A 9,495-nucleotide genomic window follows, 5' to 3' on the forward strand; every position below is an offset into this window, starting at 1 on the left:
ATCACATTATGGGGGAGTAATATGCTATGTGTATATTACTAGCCTAGAAAATGTGTACATTTGAGATATTGTCACCTAGAGTTGATATTGTAAATTATCTTGTTCCTAGGTGGCATATTAGCTCTACAAGTTGCAATTTGCTTTTTGTTTGGTGTGAAGATGATGTCGGATATCCTTGCTATCTACCACCGGGAATTATTTCCATTTACATCTTGTCTTTTAACAATTGGTACTCACTTGTGTGGTAGAATTTATTGATCATCTTTACATTGGCTTTTGCTTTTATTTGCCTTTTCTCTTGCCAAGGAATGTATCAACTCCCTTTTTCTTCCATACCACTTGTGGATCTTGTTTATTTCTTGATCTTGTCTAGTGTTTTCTAGATATAGTGAAAGTGGTGATCCCACCTTGTGCATTTTGTATTCAAATCCAAATTCTCTATAATGCACTAGTCTTGGGGGGAGCTATCCTATTTTCTATAAAACACTCTTGCGATCCTTATCAAGTGTGTGTTGGTGGAAGGCAAGCCGTTTTCGTTTTGGTACTTTGTGCCATCATGAAACTTTGTAGAGAGCTTGGTTTGTTTGGAACCATCCTCTATTTTGGGGGTTTGATATCTTTTTTTAGTGGGTATCAATGGATATCTCATTCCTTAATGTATCTTTCGATTGATATCCTCCAAGTGATGATTTATTCATTTGGTATCTTTTTTTCTCTTGGTATTTCTTTGTCATTTGGTATCGGTTCTTGAAAGTCTTGAGCATGCATATTAACTTCCTGTAGTATCTTTGGCATGCTTTCTTTCTTTGACCCAATATATATGGGAAACTCCACCAAGTCTCAAATTGGATGAGATGTGCATGAAATTCATTTTCGTATCTATATGCAAATTTTTATGTGGAGTTTTTCCTATGTATTGTTGGTTCTCTAACTCTTTGGCCCCAATGAGTTTGGGTACCATTTTGTTTGTGTTGTTGTTCTAGGAACAATTGGAGATCCATTGGATGCTCGGCTCACTCACAGGGAAGGTGTTGTCATCATGTGCTTATTGGAGTCGAGCTAGGATGATCAATGAACTACTATCTACCTTCAATTGGTATCTACTACATCCTTCCAATGTTAACTCGGTAACAATTATATTCATATTCTTCATGCACACATTTCTTGCATGAACCTTGTGTAGGTTGTAGCATGGCATGTTATTCATTCATTCTTGTGATACTTGTTCCCTTTCTCAAAGCATCCCAACAATGATCTCTTGTTGCTAGTTGTGATGTCTTTGATGGGTGTGTGGTAGGAATTCATTTATATACAATAAGACCATATCTAGCCATGTGCTATGCTTCCAAGCAAATATCTTATTGGTATATGTATGACCTCCCTTTGGAGATCTTGTTCCTTGTGTTGTAACTATTTCGGGTGTACATCCTTCTTCGTAGATATATATCATCATGATTTCGTCTACCTAGAATCTTATACACTTGAGAGAAGTTGCATATCTAGTTGATATCCTTTCTTTCACGTCCACCTTGTCTTTCTTATGTTATTTCTTTGGTGGCTCAGTGAAAGCTTTTGCCTTGAGTGCGTGTCTTCTATCGTTGCATCTTGATGCACTCTTGTGTGGTGAAGATTATTTTCCTCATGCTTATCTTTACGAGGCTTTTGCCATCTTAATTGGTATCCCTCGTCTTGATGAGGCTTTCATCCTCTATCTTCACCACGGGTTGTCTCAAGCATAGGTTCTTTACATGCTTATTAGTAAGCTTGTGAACCCATTTGCTAGTTGTGTGTGGGAATAATAGGCCTTGCACCGTGTGCCTCATTCTTTCAATACTTTATTGATGCTTAGTGCTCATCTGTACATTAGTCTTCTCAAGTAGATTGCCTTGACTCACACATATCATTTTGGTTGAGCCCATTCTTAAGTTGCCTCTTTTACTTGTTGCTCAACCGTGGGTTTGTTGCAAGTACTAGGCTTGGTTTCCTATATGCTCACTTGCACTTGTTGTAAGTTTTTATTGATTTTGGGGGAGCTATGATCCTATTTTGTGCACTTTGTATCCAATTACAAAAATTCTTGATGTGCACAAATCATGGGGAGATTCTCTAGTTTCTTTAGAACACTGCTCCGCTCTTATCATAATATCCTTTATTCATGTGGCTCGTAGGATCATTGGCCTAGTTGGTTCAATTGGTATCTTTTGATAGCTTGCTTCAATTGGTATCTTTTGATTGCTTGATTGCTTTCTTCTCTCTTTGATTATGTCTTTGTGGCATATATTCCTTTTGCAATCTTTGGGCCTCAATATAGTTTGTCTTCCTCCAAGTATTTACCGTTGGATATGTGTATTGCATTCCACTCTCTTGTTGAGAAATACACAATTTATGGAGGAACACATTTTATATTGGCCTTCTAAGCTTTTAGCCCATTTTGGCAATCGATGCCAATGGGGGGGAAGTTTCAGAGAGTTGTCTCTTCTGGCTTTGGTTTGTTCCTAAGCATACGCATCTCCTACGCATGCATTATTGATTGTTGCATTGCATGGTGTGCATAATTCCTTATATAAACTCTCTTGAAAGTCATTGTCATCAATTACCAAAATGGGGGAGATTGAAAGGACATGCGGTGCCCCCATGTGTGGTTTTGGTAATTGATGACATTCTCTATGGACTAATGGTTGCATTAAGTTATATTTGAAGAATTTTTCCATAGGCATTTCTTGAAGTCCATGTGTTGGTTTCAAGGAGTTTATGGGTTGACCAAGGTGCTATTAAGGAATTATCCAAAGATTGGTCATGTGAGTGTTGAGCTTATTGCAAGCATGTCTTAAAGAAGAAGATTGTGTGATCATTCATGTTTACCTTCAAGACATCATCCAAACGAAGAGAGTTGGAAAGATTCAAGGTTGATCAAGACTAAGTCAAGAGTGAATCAAGTTGATCAACTCACAAAGAGTAGAAGATGTACTGAGAGGGATCAAGTGATCTCATGGTATGGTAAGCATTGTCCATTGCACTTTGTGTACTAACCCATGGTCTATGTGAGAGTCTATGCGGGGTTAGGTACGTGTCCATGGGCTTGCGTCAAGAGGATGATATCATACAACCCATGGGAAGGATGACATCAAGTGGTGATCGTCACCAAGATTGCCGTGTGCAAGTTCAAGTGGAGAATCACGAAGAAATCAAGTGCTTGAAGCTTGCCATCCATTGTGGTGTCAATGGACTTGTGAAGATGTGCCGAAGAGTGGCTCACCCATAGTTGAGTATGGGGGAGCAATCATCTAGTCTCTATCGACCCAACGCAATCAAGAAAGGTGGTCCATCTTTAGGAGGACAAGATCGTCATCATCTAGATCAAGTGGATCATGTGCAAGGCAAAGGTTTTCCCTCGATATGTTTTCTATTTTACCGGTCTCATGGTGGTAGTTGGGAGACCGGGTTATAGGATCGATAGCCGTACTATCAAGGGGGGCTCTCAAGTGAGTAGCTGGATCGTATCGTTCGTCGAGATCTCAAACCATAACATCCTTGCATCATGTTTCTTGGTTCTTGTTTGGTTCTCTTTGTGAGTCTTAGAGCTTATGGTCATCTTGGTGACAAGTTTGAGTTCATCGAAAACGGAGTTTGCATGCGTCTTCTATGATGTTTTCGGTGTTGGAGGTTTTACCGGTCTTATCCGAGGAAGGGTTCTCACCATTTTCTTTTGGGCCTTTTCTCATTTTCTTCTTATTGGTATTTCTATCAATATTGTGTTAGCCCATGTCGTTAGCTTTCCAACAAACTTGGTTTCATTGAATTCGAAGTCCGTTTGCAGAAGTTGTGGCTGTTTTGGTAAAGGCTGCAGCGGTATTACCGTGGCTAGAGCGGATGTTATTTTTTTACTACCGCGGCTCCTAAGTGGTAGTACCGCTCCGGACCAAAATCTCGTGTTTTGCTCAGCGGAAGTAGGCACAGAAGTATTTTTTTGTACTCCTCGCAAGCAGTAGTACCGCTACCATTTGCTGTAGTACCGTGAGGTCGAGCGGTAGTACCGTGAGGACGAGCCGTAGTACCGCTCTGGCGGTTCTACTGGCCTTTTGCCTCCTCGCTGTTGTTTTTCAAAGGGGTACTTCCGCCCTAGCGGTAGTACCGCTCCTTGGAGAGATAGTACCGCTCTGTGCGGGTTGTGAGCATAACGGTTGGATTTTTCCCCACCTATAAAAGGGGGTCTTCTTCCCCAATGAACCTTATCTCTTTAGCTCGTGTTCTTCCCCCATTGTTGACCTTCCTCTCATTTTCCTCCCTAACATTTGTTGCTTTAGTGGGATTTGGGAGAGAAGGACTTGGGCACTCCATGTGCCCTTGCCATTGCATTTGGTGCATCGGTTTGAGTTCTCCACGGTGATACGTGGAAGTTACAAGTTGAGAAGCTTATTACTCTTGGGTGCTTGGTACCCTTGAGCTTGTTCCTCTTGGGTGCTTGGGAGCCCTTGATGGTTGAGGTCACCTCGGAGCCATATTCCATTGTGGTGAAGTTTCGTGGTGTCGTTGGGGAGTTAACCCCAACCTTTGTGGTGTTCGGAGCTCAATCGTTATGGTGTAAAGCTCCGTGCAAGCGTCGGGGTCTCCAATTAGGTTGTGGAGATCGCCCCGAGCTATTTGACGGGTTCCGGTGACCGCCCCCAAGGTTGCCAAAGTGTACGGGTTCGGTAACCGCCCCCAAGGGTTGCCATTTGTACGAGTTCGGTGACCGCCCTCAAGGGTCCCTTAGTGGAATCACGGCATCTTGCATTGTGCGAGGGCGTGAGGAGATTACGGTGGCCCTAGTGGCTTCTTGGGGAGCATTGTGCCTCCACACCGCTTCAAACGGAGATTAGCATCCGCAAGGGTGTGAACTTCGGGATACATCGTCGTCTCCGCGTGCCTCGGTTATCTCTTACCCGAGCCCCTTTACTTATGCACTTTACTTTGTGATAGCCATATTGTTTCTTGTCATATATCTTGCTATCACATAGTTGCTTATCTTGCTTAGCATAAGTTGTTGGTGCACATAGGTGAGCCTAGTTGTTTTAGGTTTTGTGCTTGACAAATTAACCGCTAGGTTTAATCCGCATTTTTTCAAGCCTAAAACGTAATTATTTTAAAACGCCTATTCACCCCCCTCTAGGCGACTTCCACGATCTTTCACTACTACACTCGCTCGGTCGTCGTTCCTCTCTGTGTCATCTCTCATGTTCTGTTACACTGAAGCCATCACTAGCGTCGTTCCGCTCGACCTTCTCGCTCGCGTCCTACTACAATGGCGTCATCATCATCGTCGTTCTTCTCGGCCTCCTTCTCCGCGTCCTACTACACTGGCCCCGTCATTATCGCCGTTCTTTTCGGCCTCCTCCTGCCCGTCCTACTACACTGACGGGCGCCATGGCGGGCACATTGCATTTTTTCTTCATCATCCTCTGCCTCAACATCCTTAATTTTGTTCGTTACTCCACACTAAGGATGGCAATGGGTCGGATTTGGATCGAGTTGTACAATATCAAATCCATATCCATATCCATGAAGACAGTCTTTACCCGCCCATGAAAAAATTCACGGGTGAAAAATTGTGCCCATGTCCAAACCCGATGGATATCCATACCCAGTGGATATTTATTGGGTCCTCTCAAGACATATCAATAAGACATAACACAATGTTAACATAAACTCTTCCATTCTTCACCTCGTGGCTGGCTAGGTTTCACTTATGGTACACATTAATTTATGGTAAATCAACATCCACTAACAACCTAACATCATTTAGTATTTCTTTTAAAAATGAGAATGATGAGTCATTTAGCAAGGAGATAAAAAAGGGAAAAGGCGCTAGAGTATGTTATAGTGGGGATTGGATGTCAACTAATAAAAGTTAATGCAGGGATTGTGCAACTTTTTTTTGCATGCTTTTTTAGATAACAAAGTGTGAAATTGTTGTGGGACATGTGACCGTGGGGTAGGGTTAGCTAATCTTTGCCTATCAGGTGATACTATCGGGTCGGGTTTGGGTATGCCCACGGGTATAAGATTATATCCATGCCCTACCAACGAGCAATCGGGTCGGCTTTGGGCATCCAAAACCCTTCCATTACGCTCTTTCCAAATCTCCCCAGACATGAGCATGGAACAGGGAGGCGATAGCCTTTCTCTGATCTCCACGCTCAACCACATTTTTAATCCACCATTATTGAACCGAAACCTCATTTCGCCAGTTCCTCACCACATCAGCATGTATATCGAGCCATGCTGCAACCTCGATCCAGACACGCTGGGAGAACCTGCATTGGAAGAGAAGGTGTGCTGCCGGTTTCCTGGACTTGCTTGCAAAGCGGGCAGAGGTTGCAGTTCGGCCATCCACGACGGCGCAATCGATCGGCTGTCCAAACTCTGTTTTGAATTATGAACCAAGCAAAAAATTTGCATTTCGGAGGGGGCCCCAACCCTTTCCAAACAGCAGCAGGCATGATGCTTGTCGGTGTGTCCCGCAAAACTGCGCCATATAGGCCGGTCGACGCGAGGTATTCTCCATGAGACCGTGAAACTTCCATAGGATAGTATCATGCACATCATTGTCAAGAGTAACAAAGGATAGCTTTTCCCATAGCAAGGCGAACTCCTGGATAAGCTCCCTGGTGAGCCCATGATGGGTATCAATCTGACTAACCCAATAATTGTTGAGGAGAGCTTTTTGGACCGAGGTAGATTTCTTTTTGAGAGGTCAAATATTTGGGCAATATCTTTGGGTCTCATGCCGTTGAGCCAAGATGATTCCCAGAACTTCGCCTTACTCCAACACTAACCATGGTGGCTGCCGCAAATAGGTCTCTATCATCATCATTGCACGGTGTTCCCGTCCCAGCCCAAGTCTTGGGGGGGTCATCCCACTCATACCAAAGCCATCGCAGTCGAAGGGCAGTAGCAAACTTCTCAAGGTTGAGGATGCCCAAACCACCGAAGATCTTGGGCTTGCAGACAAGTTCCCAGTTGACCTTACATTTTCCATCGGTCACTTTATCGCAACCCGCCCAAAGGTAGGCACGCCGCAAGCTGTCAATCTTCTTCCTCACTTCCACCGGCAATTCCAGGGGCGTAATATGATATATAGCAATGGCGGTAAGCACTGCCTTGACCAAGACGACACGACCTGGCGCGGCCACATATTTGGCAACCCAAGGTGGTAGTTTCCCCGCAACTTTATCCTCTAAGAACTGAAAGTGAATCCTCTTAAGCCTTGAAACCGAAAGGGGAAGCCCCAAATATCTCATAGGGAAGCTGGAGCGAACCGCTGGGAAGGCTTGCAGGACGTCATCAAGGTCAATGTTACCGCATCGAATGGGCGCAACTACACTTTTGGCACAATTAGTGACCAATCCTGTAACATCACCAAAGGATGCAAGAGTTGAAGCCAGGAACTGAATGTCATTTTTTATTGGGGCAATGAAAATGGCAGCGTCATCAGCATAAAGTGACGCACGGATGGGTCGACCTCTGAGCGGTTGAAGATGACCTTGAGAAGTCGCCTTGGCAAGGATGTGGTGCAACGGGTCAATGGCAAGCACAAATAGCAATGGGGAGAGAGGGTCCCCTTGACGAAGGCCCCGACCATGCCGAATTGGGTCACCGGCAATACCATTGAGCAACACACGCGAAGATGCCGAGGAAAGAAGGGCGGAGATCCAATCTCTGAAGCGACTTGGGAAGCCATGGTGGCGCAACAAATCCATCAAGTAATCCCAACGCACCGAATCAAAAGCCTTCTTTATGTCAAGCTTGAAAAAGTAAAGTTGGTGTATTTGTGCGTTGGAAGCGCCTAGCCAAGTTGCGCACATACATAAAATTGTCATGGATACTTCTTTTCTTGATGAAAGCACTCTGTGCATTGGAGACTAGTTTGTGCATATGAGGAGTGAGCCGTGTGGCCATCATTTTTGCAATGATCTTGGCAATACCATGGATGAGACTAATTGGTCGAAAATCTGAGATGTCCTCTGCACCATCTTTCTTCGGAATGAGAGCTATGTTTGCCGAGTTCAGCCAATGCAAGTTGGAGACATGAAGGTTAGAGAAGTTGTTGATGACCTCCATGATTTCAGGTTGGACTATTTCCCAACACTCTTTGAAGAAGGCTCCGGTGAATCCGTCAGGGCCTGGGGCTTTATCACTAGGGAGGGCAAAGATTGCCGCCTTGACCTCCTCCAACGAGAAAGGCATCGCCAAGTCTACGAGGTCAGAAACCGGAGCAGGGATGAATTCCTAGTTGAGGTCCATAGCACGGGGCACCCCTTTTTTGATGGCCTTCCTAAAGTGTTCTTGTGCAATCGTCTTCTTATCCTCGTGGTTTGTGACCCATCCATTGTTATGTTTCAACCGATGAATAAATTTTTTTCTTCTTCTGCGGTTGACGAGAAGGTGGAAGAAACGCGTGTTGGCATCACCCTCTTTGAGCAAAGTAACCATGGAGCTTTGTCTCTTTCTAGCTCTCTCAAGAACGGCAAGGGCCACAATCTTTCTTTTGAGATTCCTCCGAAGGTCCCTCTCCTCAAAGCTCAATGTTCTACTTTCTTGGGCCAAATCCAATCTAAGAATGATATCAAGGGCCATGTGAAGTTGGACCTTATGGTTTGAGAAGATCTTTTTGCTCCAAGTGCGAAGGCGTTGACTAACTCTTTTTAGCTTGTGAAAGAGGATTTGACATGGTTCAACATGGGGGACTCTCTCATTCCAAGCATCTTGGACAGTCTTATTGAAGTTAGGCATCTTGATCCAAAAGTTTTCAAAGCGGAAGCATTTTGGCCGGGAGGGCCCCACATCACTAGCGAGGAGTAGAGGGCAGTGGTCGGACAATGAAGATGACAATGCGGGGAGAAGGTGGGAGCCAAACTGAATGTCCCAATCTTCATTGCAAAAGAAGCTATCAAGTTTGCTCATGGTCGGGTTTGCTTGTTCATTGCTCCATGTGAATTTCCTATTCTGCAAGTGTATCTCCTTTAGCTCACAAGCATTGAGGGCGTTGCGGAAGCGAACAATACGGCTGCGATCGACATTTGTACGGTTCTTATCTCTGGCCCGATAGACTTGGTTGAAGTCGCCGGTGACAATCCATCTCATGCCCGCAGGAGGTTTTTGTCCAACCATTTCATGGAAAAAGGCATCCTTCAAATTGCCTCTAGTAGGGCCATACACGGTTGTGATTTGGAAGGATGTGTATAGGTGTATGTTGCGAGATAAATTAAGAGGGTTGTCTGTGCATAACTGGAATTGACTAGGGCATGTCAGGCGCATAAAAGATTGTGGTACCATGTACCAGCAGTTGTTAGCCATGCACATAGACCAAGCACTAAGGGCATGGCCAATGCATAACCCCAGAGTGATGCCTCACATGCCATGTAAGATCGGATAACAGAAAAAGTAGGTTCGGATGGGGAAACGGGATCCTCTCCAGGAGGCGGGTGCTTAGAGACAAAAAGTGTGGTCTGGTGC

Source organism: Triticum urartu, chromosome 3 (assembly GCF_003073215.2).
Source record: "Triticum urartu cultivar G1812 chromosome 3, Tu2.1, whole genome shotgun sequence".
Lineage (NCBI taxonomy): Eukaryota > Viridiplantae > Streptophyta > Magnoliopsida > Poales > Poaceae > Triticum > Triticum urartu.